Source organism: Lethenteron reissneri, chromosome 30, assembly GCF_015708825.2.
Source record: "Lethenteron reissneri isolate LAM-NWPU_2019-01 chromosome 30, ASM1570882v1, whole genome shotgun sequence".
Lineage (NCBI taxonomy): Eukaryota > Metazoa > Chordata > Hyperoartia > Petromyzontiformes > Petromyzontidae > Lethenteron > Lethenteron reissneri.
The window spans coordinates 7,647,306-7,665,543 of NC_083808.1; the positions used below are offsets into that span (position 1 = coordinate 7,647,306).

At 44.4% G+C, this 18,238-nt stretch overlaps 1 long non-coding RNA gene across 1 annotated transcript; it reads left to right on the forward strand.

The window, feature by feature from the left end:
• Positions 1-16,451, forward strand: LOC133349577 (uncharacterized). Its single transcript, XR_009755961.1, has 3 exons — positions 1-128; positions 8,057-8,180; positions 16,391-16,451. It is a non-coding gene; the product is annotated as an uncharacterized LOC133349577 (long non-coding RNA).
• The last annotated feature ends 1,787 nt before the right edge of the window (positions 16,452-18,238 follow it).

The window sequence follows — 18,238 nt, forward strand, 5'->3', positions numbered from 1 at the left end:
AGAACATGTGACCAGAAGGGTTGTTCACTGGCAGTTGAACGGGTGACAGAGTGTCCGCCAAAGCAGGTCACACACCGTAGAAGATATACCGAAGACATAGAAAGATGAGCGAAAATCAATGCAGAGAGGTAAAATATATTCTATGGTCAATTGTCTTGTTATGTTCATGATGGATTTGAAATTGTGGTAATTTTTGATGAATTCACGTTTCTTTCATGATTTCATAAACCGGACGACCACTGTGGAGATGGAGCAATGAGATCAGGAACTTGATGGATTTTTGATTCGTAAGACCGTGATGGATGGTGATGATCTTGGGGAGGTGCTCATTCACCAGTAGATAAATCATGGCTGATGATGATAATACGACTACCACTACGTTTCACTCGGTGTCACTCCACTTGCAGATGAAGGCCTCCCACATGCCATGTCGGTCATGGGCGTTGTTTGTGTTTGACCATCATCACCGCACTGGCCATTGCGGTTTGGTGAGTGGAGAGGCTTGGTGCCGGTTGTGATATATTCGCCATTCATGTTAGCCGTGTACAATAACGCATTAGTTAATGCGGATCGCAAAGACATCGGTTTACCCAACAAGGATATGTACACACGTTTGCACGTATGCATCCAGGGGGAGCTGTTCCGAGGGGGATGAGATGGAGCGATTAAATCAAAGTCTGTCTAAGGAGCACCAACAAAACAAACACAATTCTGCTTAGGACTGGAGATAATATGACAGCACGGAGAACCCTTTGCCTGATAACGACCGCTTGTGTTGCGATCGAAACGTCGTAGTTTTTTGTTATTTTTTTGTTATTTTCTTTGAACCTATCTACGTGACTTTACCGAAAGACCCAAAGAATGTGAATCCCTGCAGTCACGAAAGCTTTAAGTCAAGATTTAACACGGAGAAGCCTTCATGTGGCAATCAATCGAGAGTGGCTGATAACTCACACATTACGGTCCAGGAAGGAAGAACTCGTGCGGAGATGGTTAAAGAGTGAGCTGAGGTCACGACCCCGGTTGAGATATCTGACATCCACAGGGAAGCAGTTCTCCAGTCGAGGTTTCGCGGTGCGGGTATTAACTAACATGGCACTGCTCTGCAGTATGGCTGATGTTACACAGTGCATTACTTTCCACCCCGAACCCCCAAATGACTAAATCTTGATCAACCCAAGGATTGTATGTATATACGTGCACATTCCCCTTGCACATACCTAAACGCATTGTGAAACATCAGGGATATGCACATGGGGAATTAAGGAAAGGCTTTGTCTTCTGGGAGGAGTGACGCACGAACCCTTATGAAACGGAAGTCAAGAGGATGTGCTGGGTTGTAGCACCAGGAATAATGGGGTGGTTTGTGAGGTAACGTTGAGTTAAACAAGGGGTGGAGAGGCAGTGCCTTTATTAGGGGCGCTATGCTTTGAGCTAGGAAATCCGAGTACGATTCTCAGCCACAGCTAACACGCGCGGGCGAGCGCTATCTGGACCCGTCCTGGGCCAACCTCTCTATCAGCTCGCATTGACCAAGATGCTGAAGTGCCGTCAAACAAACCCCATGATCGACACAGCACTGGGAGTGCATTCGTCAAGCAGTGAATTAAGGAACTACTGCAGGAGAGTACTTTTTTTAAATTGCATTCTATTGGAGAAGGCGTGTGGATGTGAGTGAACTTCAGCGTGCTGTAGCTGATGCAGACTAGACAATGCCATAACAATAGAAACCAAACATGTCAATGTGCCCGTGCAACAATGAGTGTTGGAACACTCCCACATGCCCAGTCACCGCATGCCCGAGCAGCTTCTGTTTTGCTGGATGGAGGTGGCTAAACATGCACGACACGGGCTGGAGAAGAGATGGCCTGATGCGGTACAGGAAGCTGTGGAGCTGAGTGGACTTTCCGTAGACTGGTACCAGCGGTGTCAAAATTGGCCTCTGTGGAGGAGGCTCGTGAAGGATGCTACTGGGCAGTTGGAGGCAGTCGCCCTCCAACAGCAACGGAGGGCAGATGAGTGACGCTCACAACAACGAGCTGAGCGCCGGGCATATACAATGCAGCAAGTTGGCAAAGTAGGGGGCACAGCTGGTGCATCTGCCAGTCATGTCAGTCAGTCAACACATGGCACCGGGGTCTGCCCTGTGACCTCCTGCCAACAGCGAGCCTTCGACACTTCGCGTGGCCTAAAAGTGCACCTGGCCTGGCACAGACGTTGTAGTCGCATCACCGCCACTTAATGGCGGGTGTTGTTGTTGCTGGTGTTATAACAATGCCGTCCTTGATGGTCCAAGTGAGGCTACAAAACAGGAGCACCTCCGAAAGCACCTGAACGGAAAGCGCGATGGAGCCACCGAGGCGAGGAAGGAAGTTGAGTGATGAATGCGAACGCCAGGTTATAGATAGATAAATATATAACGTCAAACCCACATGAGGGTGGAAGGCAGCTTGTGCTCGGGCAACGGGGGCGGCTTCAATCACTCACCGCTCATGGCGAGACTGCACCGCCCATGTCCCATGGAGGGCAGAACAAGAAACTTTACCCTGAGACACTTGGGAGAGCCGTACATCGCATTCCATTGACGGCGACAACCCACTTTGAGGGTTGTCCGAGAGCGATTTCCAGAACGATGATCGTGGGACCAAAATGTTTGAAAGGAAAACACACACACACACACGAGACGAAACGTCTCAGCAGAACAGCAGCCAACGCTCCGCCGCTTTCCGTGAGTTTCCACAAGTCCCGTAGAGCCCACGTATCTCACGGCAGGTGCGGGGCACGACCATGAGAATGTGCGCCACGAGCTGAACGTGCCCAGATAATCTTCTTGGTTCTTTCGGTAAAGTCACGTAGAAGGGAAGTAATAAAATAATAAAAATAAAACATAATAAAATAATTATCACGACGTTTCGGCCACAACGCAAGCAGCCGTCCTCAGGTGAAGAATGAAACACCACCAAGTTTGCCCAGAAAAGCCGACGAGCCGTACTACCGGCATTTTTTTGTCAACGCTCCACGTCCCTTACACTACATTGTGCACCAAGGCCGTAGTCATGGAGTCAACATTGGGGGGGGACCAAATCTTCCAGGGGGTCTAAGGGGTCCCCCCCCCCCCAGAAAAAAAAATCTAAATTTGAAAACGAATTTCCTGCCTAAAGTATAAAAAAAATCACTGACACATTGGATGGACTTTAAATTTATTTTTTACAATAATGTCTAATCGTGTATTGTATTACATTGCTCTGTTGTTTCTTTTTTTTACCATTTCTTGTTTCATTGTATGCAATGGCAGAGATTAGGGATTAGACAGGATGGACTTTTTATTTATTTTTTACAATAATGTCTAATCGTGTATTGTATTACATTTCTCTGTTTTTTCTTTTTTTACCATTTCTTGTTTCATTGTATGTAATGGCAGAGATTAGGGATTAATAAATTACAACCATAATCACAATTATATAAACAGAAATCTATTTTATAACAAGATATTGGGGGGGACATTTTTAGCATACTTGAATATTGGGGGGGATGTCCACCCCCAAATATATATAAATAATTACGACCTTGTTATGCACACACGGTGCGAATGAAAGTACTATTCGAAATGGCACACTTAACCGCTACCACCTGTAATTGCTTATCCGTACATACGAACCGGTATTGATGTGGTTCAATGCTATTCCAATGGTTAGTCTGACCACTAAAACCAGCTTTGGAAAAGGAGCGTGTGGGAAGCCCCGTGCAACTGTTGAGAATATTCGTCACTGGGAATCATAAGATCCATAACTTTCCTTCACAATACCCGAGGATTCTGGTATGCAAGGGAGCAATACGCCCTGTTATTATCCTCGCTCATCGGCAGTGACAGACATGTTTCATGATTGCTCATGGTTCAGTGGAATGTGTACAATATTCATTAATTTGTGTAATTACTGCCTGTCAAAACTGCAACTCACTCACTGTGTGCAATGAACGCCTTTGCATTCACCCGGTTGTTACGGATCGCTGAGCGCAGAGAGAGGCACGAGACATGACTGCACATTGTTTAACGACGCACACATTAACTGTTCGTTGAAAGTTGTCAAACAAAAATAAGTCACGTACGTATGTGTGTATTTTAAATGTGTTCAATAAATATTCCTTGTTAACATGTTATAGAGAAAGTAAACACCGTTAATTCCAGGGGTAAGTTTGTTCGTGAGCTCCTTTTAAAGCTGGTATCCAATATTAAAAGGTCTAGTGGGTCCTGTACTACACCCGGACACCTTTTTCTCTCCGGTACTGATGTCAAAGCACGACAAATGTTTTTTTTTTTGGTCCAAAAGAGACTCGAATCCCATGCAGACTGTTTGGGCAAGTTTTATTCGCTAGCTCCTATCATTGTCAGATTGTCAGCATTTAGATTGTCAGCATTATGCATGGCGGGATCGTGTGGCGAGCACCACACCCAAACTGTGTTGTCTTCCCGTTGCTTATGCGTTACATCTTGCACAAGGTTGTATTTGTGCTTGAATCAACCTTGAGAAGGCTCAGGGCAACTTCAGACACCGCTTTCCATTAATGTTAGCCATGGACGGGACTCAAACTCTGGTCACCAGATTAATGGCACGGGGCTCAAACCACTGAACCGCCACCCGCTCAGACTTAAAAAAAAACGCGCATGTACGTACAAAGATCCCCTGTATAGCCTTAACAGACTGTAGGGGCAAGTGCTGTTAGCGAGCACCTATGAAGGCCAGCACGGCACACGAGGGGGTGGGTGGCCAACACCACGCCCGGCCGCCTTTGTCTCCCCAGTGGCGATGTTTGCACATCGTACCAGGTACTCATTTGCGGCTGAGTCGACCTAGGGGAGGCCCAGGACCGGTTCAGATAATCGTCACTGGGTGTTGGCCGTGAGCGGGAATCGAACCCGGGTCGCCAGGTTTGTAGCGCAGCGCGCTAACCGCTGCACCACCGCTCCCCACATGTACGTACGTACACACTTACACACACACAGCATACCGAGACTTCTGTGTCACCCCCATGGCATACATGCTCGAGTAAATGAAAGAATTGTCGATACAATCTGCAGTTAATTCAGAAACGTCAACAAAATCTAGGGTGGGTGGGTGGGTGGAAAGTGCCCTCCGAGATCAGAGACTCGTTTCTCCCGTACGAGGGCTCACAAAGTGGCCCTTTTTAAGATACGCGCACCAGGAGGGCGCCAGTAGAGTCATAGCGCACCGGTGCTGCAGGTGAATGTTTGGCGATATGCCAAGGCTGCTGCTACAGCGACGACAAGGTTGGCTGGAAAGGTGTGTGCGGGTAAGGTTTGTCGTGCACTTGCGAATGCAAGCGGCAGAATCTTCTGCAGTCTTCAGCCGCACCGAACCTCACAAAAATAATATTCAGGGCCTACCTTGGCTCCTCCCACACTCAACCAGTATATATACGAATACTGTTTTAATGGAAGTTCTCTCACTTGATACAGCTATCGTGCTGTGACGGTTCCACCTGAAGACGGAAGCTTGTGTTGCCTCTGAAACGTCGTGATTTTTATTTAATTTTTATTTTACTTTTATTAATTTAAATTTTTTACCTACGTGACTTTACCGAAAAAACCCAAGAATATGAATCCTTGCAGTCACGAAAGCTTCAAATCTAGAATTAGTCTTCCAAGACATTTTATTTTTTTATTTTTACAGGGCACGGGCACAAATTTTCCAAATATGCAAATGTCACTGCAAATTCACTCAATTTAGATTATACATGGCAATGATCACCCCCTACTGGCAGACTAATGCCCATTTGGAGAGCCAGGTGCAGTCACCTCATGCACACAGTGACAGCTGCCACTGGGGGTGTCCTTCCAAATTTGCTGAGATGAGCTGTGACGTAAAGCGATCTGAGCCGTCCTGGCATATAGGAGGGCGAAATATAAAAAAATGCCTCATTCGGCTAATTTGTATGTGCATACATACGTATGTGTATATATAAATAATTATACATGTATGTCCTGCATATGCAATGACTAGTTGTTTATTACCTTGCCATAAAATGTCATCCCATTCAGCGTTTGATTCATATAAACACTGGTAAGTGAAGATGACAGTTTGATGGGGGCGCCGCAGACATCACATTCATTTTCACCGCTTGTTTATTTTCTAAAGAACTAAACGAATGTTAACAATTGTTCTAAATCCATTACACTTCCAAACAGTGTAAAAAAAAGTAAGCTGTCCCTACGAAATTTCCTAAACATTTTCCTGAAAGAAACATAAAAAAGACATATTCCCTACTGAAGAAAAATAAAAATTCTGCCGGCAACAAATCTTACCCGTGATTATTTGCATAACGAATAAGTGGGAAATTGTGAAAACATGTTAATGTAACACACACACACAAGTTGCGTTTCTGAACGGAGAGCATTTTATCTTGGCGTGAAGGGTTGGCGTGTTAATCGCGCACAGAAAGTTAAACACCACTCAGCTGTTTTCCTTTGTAGTCCCGTTGGTTGCTGCTGCTGCTGCTGCCGCTGCAGAAAAGAAATCAAGACCATGGGACTGTGTACGTAGTGACGTGCGGCTATGCCAAGTCAAACGGTCCCTCCGGTGCTCACATACAGCGCCATTAGCACTTGGGAGCAGCCTTAACGGAACCCAGTTTCCCCCCCCCTCCCCCCCCTCTAATTTGTTGAGGCTAATATTTCAGGGTTTCACCTCCAGTGTTGTGTTTGTAAGGGGGTCAAGAGAGACGAGAAAGGGGGAGGGTCTGGGGGGGAGGGACGTGAATAGAAGGGAGGGCTTCATTGGTCATACTAACATTTGCTTGAGATCTTTCCCCAGGTACATTTTTTAATCAAGAGAATTGTGCCTAAGTGGGCCAAATCAATCGGACATTAAATGTTTTGTTAGTCACTTACATGTTATAATCATTTACAGCCTTGCTCGGCGTAGGGTTCTCCATGCCATATCGCGACTCTTCTTTGATCACCAACCCCACACTGACCGATGATTCAAGTTTCAAGTTTCATGTATTAGGTATAGCCCTGTGAGCCATTCGGCTCTTGAATCGGGTGCAACCGCAACAAACAAAAACATGAACAAGAAAACATCTTAAAGTGACTATGTGCAAACAGAAAATCCAAGAAAAGACAGCAAAATATTGCAGAAAAAGCACCGTACACCAACGCTGTGTGAAAAAATCCCAGTGGGATGCAAGTCAAATGATGGTCGGCGGACGAGGAGACAGAGCAGCCAGAGATCGGCCCAGATGTCAGTTGTAGCTGACGTCCTCGCTCAGGTCCTCTGTTGCCAGGAATTGCACCCAAGTCGCCGGATTTATATTTTAGTGAACGAGCCACTGCGCTCCCATCTCTCCAATAGTTACTTAGATAGATAGATCCGTAGAGATTTTATTTATTTCAGAAGGGCACCAATGAGCTGCTTGGCTCTATATTAAAGGCGTCCTTGCGGTACAGATGTAATAAAAAATGCATACTTTTGAAATGTACGTCATGTAACATTTGGGCATTGAATATGCTTTTGGAAGCGTATAATGCACTATTCAGTCTCAATCGTGTTATCATTGACATGAAACAATGTATTACATTTTATGATCACTTTAAAAAGATGGGAAATAAAAGTGAGCCAAACTTAAAGACACTGAATCTTGATTTGAAGCTTTCGTGACTGCAGGAATCCATACTCTTTGGTTCTTTCGGTAAAGTCACGTAGGTATAAAAAAAAAAAATAACGACGTTTTGGGCGCAACACAAGCGTCCATCATCAGGTGTTGAGTGTTACCCCTTTCCCACCTGATGATGGACGCTTGCGTTGCGCCCGAAACTTCGTGATTTATTTTATTTTATACCTACGTGACTTTACCGAAAGAACCAAAGAGTTTGAAGACACTGTTTCTATCACTGTCTCAATCTCGAAGCATTGTGATTGTCCATCCCTTGTCATCTGACTGTTAGGAATCATGCATTTGAAATAACAAAACTTTGAAACGCAGATGTTACGAACATACTATTCATTATACGCAGTAATGGCGATGTGTGTTTGCGCAGTGTGCTGTGAACCCGACGGACATGAGTTCAATTCCTCGCCACAGCGAACGTCAGTGACAAGTAACATCAGAACTGGGCCTGCACCCACACCCGTTCGTCAACCCGCACGAATCACCACAGGGAGGTACGATCAAACAACTGCCGTAACTGACATGGCACAACACACACCTTTATCCAGCAGTGGATTGTCGTAAGGGTTGTAAATTATTATTTAACTTAGATTAATATGAGACTTACACCTCGGCCAATTATAAGGCCAGTCACCTCTGTGTTCCTGTCTCAAATCATTATGGATTGCCCATCATCTATCTAGTTAGCCAAATCAACAAGCTTATATAATTCACGCATGTTAGAAAATAAACTTTCGAACATACGTACATTTTTATCACATTGTTATTTAACAAACAAAAAACATCTGTGCAGTGCTGTGAATATTGCTGTAAACAACACTGAGCTTCCAGGAGGTTCTCTGCTACATGACCGAAGCACCCTAAATGTGTTTGGGTAGTGTTTGTACGGGAGACCACCACGGATTGTCGGGTGTTGTAGTGGTGGGGAAATTAGGTGGGCGGGATATGGAAGCGTTGAGTGTTACCCCCTTTTATCTGTGGGGGCGGGGAGGGGTTAGTCTGTTTTCCTTCCACGTGCAAACACTCATTAATGGGATTGGCCAAAACATCCCGATGCAAAACCCTCCCGAACACGAGTATCGAGACTCGGTGAAAGTTTTCACGGGTAAATAATTGGAATTATTTCCAATGGGCAAGGAGCGCATTGAAGACCTCTTACTTGTTCGGGCTCCCTGCTCAGCACGCGCACATCTGTGAGAACAGGCGCGCGACGCAGATATAATTGAACCGCTTCTGATAGCGCAAATCAAAATGTACTGACTGTAAACACCGCGAGAAAAGGACAACTAGGATATCAGTTCCCCGAATACCAATGTTAACATTCCCACAGTCCGTTTTGTTTTATCAATACAGAATTTACCAATCCTTTTAAATCAAATGCATGTAAAATATTTACGTGCGCCAAGAGGTTATGTTGATTGGCAGATGTGAAAAGTTGGTCCATATCACCTGAGGCTATATTAGAGTATTGAAAAAACGTCAAATCGAGGAGGTTAAGCTGATGCTGAATAATTTTTTTTACTCTCTTCAGTGTTCCATGTTGAACACAAATCAAAGTGGAATCCCGCTCAATTGCACGGGGCATCACTCGTCTCCAGTTAACATGCAGTGGTGGGCATTCCATGTTACCACGTCAGGGGCAGGTGATTCGAAAGGACAGTCACTGCTGATTTCCGCATGAAGTGGTACCTATTCTATTGACCCTCGGGGGACAAAGAGCTGAGTCTACCCCGGACTGGGATTTGAACTCTCGACCTTTCCAATTGCGAGCCCCCCACGATGCTTACCGACCAGTATTCCATCGTAAATAACATAAAGAGGGGCTTATTACCTTGCTATACGCCCCATATGCTAGAACATCCTAATTTGGTCAAAAACACTGGGGCTATTAGAGTTGGCATGGTGGCTACAGCATATCAATTCAAGTGCCCGTACCGCTGCTGTTCCTGGAACCGTCAAGTCCCATTAAACTCTAGCATCCATCTTGAATCACATTAAGCCCATTATAAAGAGCTACACATTTCCCATTAAGAGCCTCTCAGCATCAAACCCTCTTCTAAATCAAATGTCCCAACTGTGTGGGCTTCGCTCGCGCATCACAATAACCGGCGGATGGACATCGTGTAGACCAATTAACGACAGAAAAAAAAACCCCACATCTTCAACAACGCAGCGCTCACCGTGAAACCCACCGGGCCACGCGCACTAAGCCAGCCACAACAGTGGCGCAACTTAGGAGGGTGCAACGGGGATTAGCAGGATGGCGTTTGAGTATGGTGGGGGATTGAAGCAGAAATGTCTCGCTCCTCAATTAATTGAACTCTATTCACCCACGGCCCCAACAGCCCCCCCCTCCCTTTTCCCCGTGCCGTGATCCGTTACCAAGCAGCGCAGGTGTTTAATCCTCGTGCCAAGCAGCATGTCGTAACGCAAGCCACTCAAAGCCCGCTCACCGCATTGAGTCAACTCTAGAGCCAGAGAGGGTCACCAAGCGCCAGCGTTCAGGACAATGGTCCCCATGTGTGTGACCACAGGCAAGGTGGCCTCGGTGGTTTTTTTCAATGTCAAGAGAGCCGCAACGATTGTGCGGAGTGGTTGAAAGCCTGATGTCATGCTCGTACGTGCAGACGATGATAATTCTGCGTTACATGACGCATGCGTCCGGAGACTTTGTCCAAATGTTGGGCAGAACAAAGCGGCTTCTCAGTCTGACGAGTCGCCTTCGTGAACGAATTCACTTGGTTAAATAGAAAACAAGTTGTACAGCGTAAAGTGCAACTCGCCATTAAACGTACTGTTAACAAACCGACAAGTATATTACATACGGTGTTGCTGGTTATGTATACCGTATATTATATAGACACACACCATTATTGTTAATGTTCACAAATGATGACTTAACCGATCAGATGACATTGCTCAATATGAATTCCAAGCAATGGGTTAATAGCGTAATCTAAAGAGAATTTTTTTGTTTCATTTGCACGGCATAATCTTTTTTTCTCCGGTCGAACCGTCGAAGTGTTCGTCTGAATAAAAAAAAAACCGCACAGCGCCCATTAGGAATTCAACGTAAAAATGTAAATCATACTATGGGGACCTCATTTGCCAGTAAAAATATGATAATTGGTTCTTTACCCTTCTATCTGGCAACAAAACTGACACCTTTTTGCAAGGAGTCATGTTTGCATAGACCGCAATACCTGCAGTCATAAATACAAACAAAAGACATAACTCTGATAATGTGCACTGTCCCTGAAGTTGATTGGTCCACACCCGAGACAGCTTTCCTTCGAGCCTAGTCTCATATGGGTTGGACCAGATGACGCCAAAAGGCGCACAACTCAAGGACAATGCACCATCAGAGTATGAGAGCTCGGGGCAAGCATCTACACTATGGGGACCTCATTTGCCAGTAAAAATATGATAATTGGTTCTTTACCCTTCTATCTGGCAACAAAACTGACACCTTTTTGCAAGGAGTCATGTTTGCATAGACCGCAATACCTGCAGTCATAAATACAAACAAAAGACATAACTCTGATAATGTGCACTGTCCCTGAAGTTGATTGGTCCACACCCGAGACAGCTTTCCTTCGAGCCTAGTCTCATATGGGTTGGACCAGATGACGCCAAAAGGCGCACAACTCAAGGACAATGCACCATCAGAGTATGAGAGCTCGGGGCAAGCATCTACACTATGGGGACCTCATTTGCCAGTAAAAATATGATAATTGGTTCTTTACCCTTCTATCTGGCAACAAAACTGACACCTTTTTGCAAGGAGTCATGTTTGCATAGACCGCAATACCTGCAGTCATAAATACAAACAAAAGACATAACTCTGATAATGTGCACTGTCCCTGAAGTTGATTGGTCCACACCCGAGACAGCTTTCCTTCGAGCCTAGTCTCATATGGGTTGGACCAGATGACGCCAAAAGGCGCACAACTCAAGGACAATGCACCATCAGAGTATGAGAGCTCGGGGCAAGCATCTACACTATGGGGACCTCATTTGCCAGTAAAAATATGATAATTGGTTCTTTACCCTTCTATCTGGCAACAAAACTGACACCTTTTTGCAAGGAGTCATGTTTGCATAGACCGCAATACCTGCAGTCATAGATACAAACAAAAGACATAACTCTGATATTGTGCACTGTCCCTGAAGTTGATTGGTCCACACCCGAGACAGCTTTCCTTCGAGCCTAGTCTCATATGGGTTGGACCAGATGACGCCAAAAGGCGCACAACTCAAGGACAATGCACCATCAGAGTATGAGAGCTCGGGGCAAGCATCTACACTATGGGGACCTCATTTGCCAGTAAAAATATGATAATTGGTTCTTTACTGGCAAATGAGGTCCCCATAGTGTAGATGCTTGCCCCGAGCTCTCATACTCTGATGGTGCATTGTCCTTAAGTTGTGCGCCTTTTGGCGTCATCTGGTCCAACCCATATGAGACTAGGCTTGAAGGAAAGCTGTCTCGGGTGTGGACCAATCAACTTCAGGGACAGTGCACATTATCAGAGTTATGTCTTTTGTTTGTATTTATGACTGCAGGTATTGCGGTCTATGCAAACATGACTCCTTGCAAAAAGGTGTCAGTTTTGTTGCCAGATAGAAGGGTAAAGAACCAATTATCATATTTTTACTGGCAAATGAGGTCCCCATAGTGTAGATGCTTGCCCCGAGCTCTCATACTCTGATGGTGCATTGTCCTTGAGTTGTGCGCCTTTTGGCGTCATCTGGTCCAACCCATATGAGACTAGGCTCGAAGGAAAGCTGTCTCGGGTGTGGACCAATCAACTTCAGGGACAGTGCACATTATCAGAGTTATGTCTTTTGTTTGTATTTATGACTGCAGGTATTGCGGTCTATGCAAACATGACTCCTTGCAAAAAGGTGTCAGTTTTGTTGCCAGATAGAAGGGTAAAGAACCAATTATCATATTTTTACTGGCAAATGAGGTCCCCATAGTGTAGATGCTTGCCCCGAGCTCTCATACTCTGATGGTGCATTGTCCTTGAGTTGTGCGCCTTTTGGCGTCATCTGGTCCCACCCATATGAGACTAGGCTCGAAGGAAAGCTGTCTCGGGTGTGGACCAATCAACTTCAGGGACAGTGCACATTATCAGAGTTATGTCTTTTGTTTGTATTTATGACTGCAGGTATTGCGGTCTATGCAAACATGACTCCTTGCAAAAAGGTGTCAGTTTTGTTGCCAGATAGAAGGGTAAAGAACCAATTATCATATTTTTACTGGCAAATGAGGTCCCCATACTGTAGATGCTTGCCCCGAGCTCTCATACTCTGATGGTGCATTGTCCTTGAGTTGTGCGCCTTTTGGCGTCATCTGGTCCAACCCATATGAGACTAGGCTCGAAGGAAAGCTGTCTCGGGTGTGGACCAATCAACTTCAGGGACAGTGCACATTATCAGAGTTATGTCTTTTGTTTGTATTTATGACTGCAGGTATTGCGGTCTATGCAAACATGACTCCTTGCAAAAAGGTGTCAGTTTTGTTGCCAGATAGAAGGGTAAAGAACCAATTATCATATTTTTACTGGCAAATGAGGTCCCCATAGTGTAGATGCTTGCCCCGAGCTCTCATACTCTGATGGTGCATTGTCCTTGAGTTGTGCGCCTTTTGGCGTCATCTGGTCCAACCCATATGAGACTAGGCTCGAAGGAAAGCTGTCTCGGGTGTGGACCAATCAACTTCAGGGACAGTGCACATTATCAGAAATTATGTCTTTTGTTTGTATTTATGACTGCAGGTATTGCGGTCTATGCAAACATGACTCCTTGCAAAAAGGTGTCAGTTTTGTTGCCAGATAGAAGGGTAAAGAACCAATTATCATATTTTTACTGGCAAATGAGGTCCCCATAGTGTAGATGCTTGCCCCGAGCTCTCATACTCTGATGGTGCATTGTCCTTGAGTTGTGCGCCTTTTGGCGTCATTTGGTCCAACCCATATGAGACTAGGCTCGAAGGAAAGCTGTCTCGGGTGTGGACCAATCAACTTCAGGGACAGTGCACATTATCAGAGTTATGTCTTTTGTTTGTATTTATGACTGCAGGTATTGCGGTCTATGCAAACATGACTCCTTGCAAAAAGGTGTCAGTTTTGTTGCCAGATAGAAGGGTAAAGAACCAATTATCAATGTAAATCATCTCATCTTGCTTGGCAAGTGCCCCGCTAGCCAGCAGAGACATCAGAGAAAGGGAAAACCCTGGACTCGCAACATCCAGCTGCTTTGAAGTTGGAAAGGGGGAGGGAGGGTTCGATCATCAGGACTGCACAAGCACCAACTTGTCATGCCAGTCCGCTCCACGGTCAAACAAAATAAAAATAAAACCTTCCCATCCCCACCCGGTCTATTAGCAGCTTCCACTTTGATCACTTTAGACCTTTGTCTCAGCTGTCCCGGGCACAATGGAGAGGTGCATTTGGCGCAGCAAACGTTATTGCTTCTTGGAAGCGAATTGCTTTAGCAGAACAACGGGATACTTTTTGGTACCGGGGCACAGCCCCAGTGACGGTGCAGAGTGAACTTTTATTCAAACAGCAGTGGAGTTCGGCCAAACTGTTTTCGGTGCACTTAAAGCCAAGCGGGGAAAACTACGTATAATTTCACTACAAAGGATGTCTAATGGGCATCGCCTATATAATCACATCTGTGGTGCAACCACGTGTAACTGATGTGAACATGAATTTGCTGCACGCGTTATGCACTCCATGACGCGCGTGAAGTATGCAACTTCAATTGCTGCATTGCACAGACGTTACACGTATATTTCCCACTGCCGAATGAATGCCTATTCACGTTGAACTCACGCTGGCCATTCAGATATCCTTCGCCACTGACATTAGCTGTGGTCAGGAATCGAAGTCAGGTATTGGGGTTCATAGCGCAGTGCGCAAGCAATTGTACCGCGGTTCTTTATCCTGTGTTTTATTTTTAAGTTAACCGTGCGAAAACGTAACGCTATCCTCTGAAAGAGGAGCTTATGCCAACTCAATATCTTCAATGGAAAGTTCATACTGTCAACATTCCAATACTGTACCGTATACAATACACCTGAAAGTTGGAAATGCGCCCACAAAACCCTTATTCAAGATATAACCCCCATCTGTGTATGAGGGTTATTTGAATAACTTGTCTAATTTAATTAATGGAAAGCGATTCATTTCATCGGCTGAATGATACTTTTGTTGCTAAAGTATGGTCATTGCAGCCATGTGGTTTTCAGCATACGTTTAGTTATGTAAACATGTACGTCCAATTATTTAGATTGACTGAAAGTAAGGAAGTAAACCTTTGAAAAGATGTATTTGTGTTTACATCACTCTGCAGTTTAAGTCTGTCATCAAGTCATTTTTCATCAGGTTCTAATTGGAGCATATTCATCACCCATGCCGTGGCCAAATTCTCGTGTGTTTATTGAAAATTCCTTTTCGTTGGCAGCTTCTTATAAGAAATTCCAAAGCCTTTCTGTAATTTAATTTGTTTTAATTACTTGACTGGTTTTTAAATACTGATATCGTATCATTAACTGCATCAATTTCCCCAAGACCACTTCAGTGCGGCAAAAACGTTATAAATATAATGAAACGCACTCAAATTTTATGAAATTAGTATACATTTAATGTTATTGCTGTTGTAATTTATTATTTTCATTATAGACAAACCCTGTTTAGTGAACTCCTGCAAAATATTTCTCAATCAAACAACCCCCCTATGTATAACCACGCAACGTTGCCTGTATCAGAGTGACTTTCATGAAATATTCACCCTCCCTGCAACTTTTAAAGATGATGCTGTAGCCCATATGCTGTCGTATATAATGCCAATTATCACCCAAGGAAACCCTCGCGGATTTTGAGACTCTTGTCAGGAGGGTCCTGCATTGAGATGCGTGGCCAATTCCGTTCACGAGAACGGATGCATGTGAGAGGAAAGCGGAGATCCTGGACACAAAAATGCGCGGATATGATCGCGTGGCACTCTGCACTGCCATCTCCTGGCCATCTCGCAGTCCCATGCCTACAACACCTGGCAAGCCCTGGTAGCTAGGAACTGCATTTGCTAACTTTTTTTGCACCGTACGTAGCCAGCCGTGTTCATCGGATGTGCGGGGGAAGGACAACCAACGAAACACCCATCCAAGCACAAACCAGGCTCATCTTTTCTTATTCTTCTGTGATCTGACATGACAGGGTGCCTGTTGGTTGATTTAATCTTGCACACGCGTACATTGTACATACGCATGTCCTGTATTCGTTTACACTAATACGTGCATTTGTATGATGAGTAACGCAATAATGATGCAATGTGACTTATTAGGTATGGCCCATATGCCCTCTAAACACGGAATGCATATAATATACAACACATTTGACCTGTAGTAATGCGCATTAATTATTTCAAATACATCAGAAGCAGTATTATTTATTTTTATATATATATATATATCTATAGCTACAGGATATATAAAAACATATGTTTTGTGTTTGGCAATTAAATGGTCACGCCATTTAAATGGCGATTATACATGCATATACACACACACACATACAGACACATAATTTATGACTCTCACCAAATCACCTTGAATGTGTTGTGGGTGCGATAGAATGAGTCCATGACATATTGAGGTCTGCATGCATGTATGTATGTTGAACTTCTCTCGCAGCCAACCGTGCACATCGGAGATGACGGGGAAGGACAACGAACTTAACAAAAACAAGTGTTTCACAGCGCCCGATCTCCTGAAATATGGGAAGCGACAAGCCTGGCTGGTGCTTGAAAAGATGACCGCCATGCACAAACAGGTCGTCATGGGGCTGTTGGGGTTATGCGGTGAGCAACAGAGAGCAGGGCAGCAAATTCACTTGCCGTACTATAACTTGTATGCTCAATGTCTATGCGCACCGACTAGTGTTTTGAAGTATGGTAAAATGACCCCTATGACCCTCATAGCGTGGGAAGTCCTCTCATGCGTACATGTAAGAATAAGGTGCGCAGTTTTAATATTTTATCGTTGTATTATGTCCAGTGGCGAGTCCCATTGCAGCCGTGAGCTCTCGTCAGAAGAGCATGAACCACAGCGGTAACATGGAGGGCATTTGATAGGAATGTTTCAAGTTATCGTCTTGGTGACCCCAAAACCATTCTCCCATCCTGAGCCTTCAGCTAAAACAATACCGCGTCCATTGCTAAGAGGGCTGGGCACACGCCGAAACTTGTATTTGGCTTGGCGAGGAGAAAGAGGAGCAATTGCTGTGCTTGCATGGTTCAGAATAATAAACCACTGGGGGCAGCCATTTTGGTTTGCGTGCTCAGCCCGTGACAATGTCTCGTGCTTTGAGCTCCATTGTCAGAATTGTGCGCGAAAACGATTAATCATACCCAAATTGAAATAGCGACCGGCTTGCACAGGAAATCCTTGAACAAGACCCTAACCTTAAAGCCAAAACATTGTGAAAATTAGGAGGAAACACGCTTTTACAGGGGTCCGAATTGGGTTAAAGAAATAAAACAAAAATAATGAAAGCGCATGTGTAGTCAAGAGAACTCTATTGGGTACAGTAATTTTTTTTAAATGACATTATAAACAGCATTTCTTATGTATATCCTTTGGAAAATGGTCAAATTATGCCATCGCCAAAGAAAGCAATGAATGTAAACTATATTTTTTTTGCTTGCTGAACTCATTTCAGCCATTTTTCTTCTTTTAACGTTGAAAATATTTATTGGACATAAAACAGACTTTCATTTCAATGGGCTATTACAACAACAACAGCATACTTTACTGCACAATGTCTATATATTTAACAAGACGGCGCACAAAGCGTGTACGTATTTTTCTCCGCGTGCATTTTTTTTCACTCAATGCTTTACTGAAACATCAGCTCAATAACACTGCCTTTCTGACTGCCAGGCTTTTTTTTTACTGCGTCAAGCTCTGTTTAAATGAATGCCCAATCAAATGGCAGCCAACGTGCAATTCCAAACACCTATGACAGCGCTTAAAAAGTGTTTGAGGTTTTGCACGTTTCACTTAATAAGGTGGATTTTTTTATCGTATTGTTTTTGTCTGCGAATTTCATGTTTGCTGAGTCTTGGAGGAATGTATAAGAATATTACTTTCCAAATTACCCGTATATGGAGCGCAGAAATCATGTTCGCATGCAAGGTGCTGGGTATATTATTATATTACAGCATCCTGAAGTTGGACGATAATTGGAAAGGCCTTCATCCAGCAGTGGATTGACTACGATCGATTATGATGATTATCCATGCTAATTTCTCAACTATTAGTTGAATGATGTATATGCATCCTCAAATACTCTATGTAAATCTAACGCCATTGTTGTTGTGGGGTAGATTGATGGTACGGTGGTTCGTGCTCTGAACTATGAACCCAGTTACCAGGGTTCAATTCCAGGTCACAGCTACATTTCAGTAGTGATTGGTATTTGAACCTGTTCTGGTCCCTTCAACAACCCGTACTGGCCAATGTGGTGAAGTATGGTCGAAC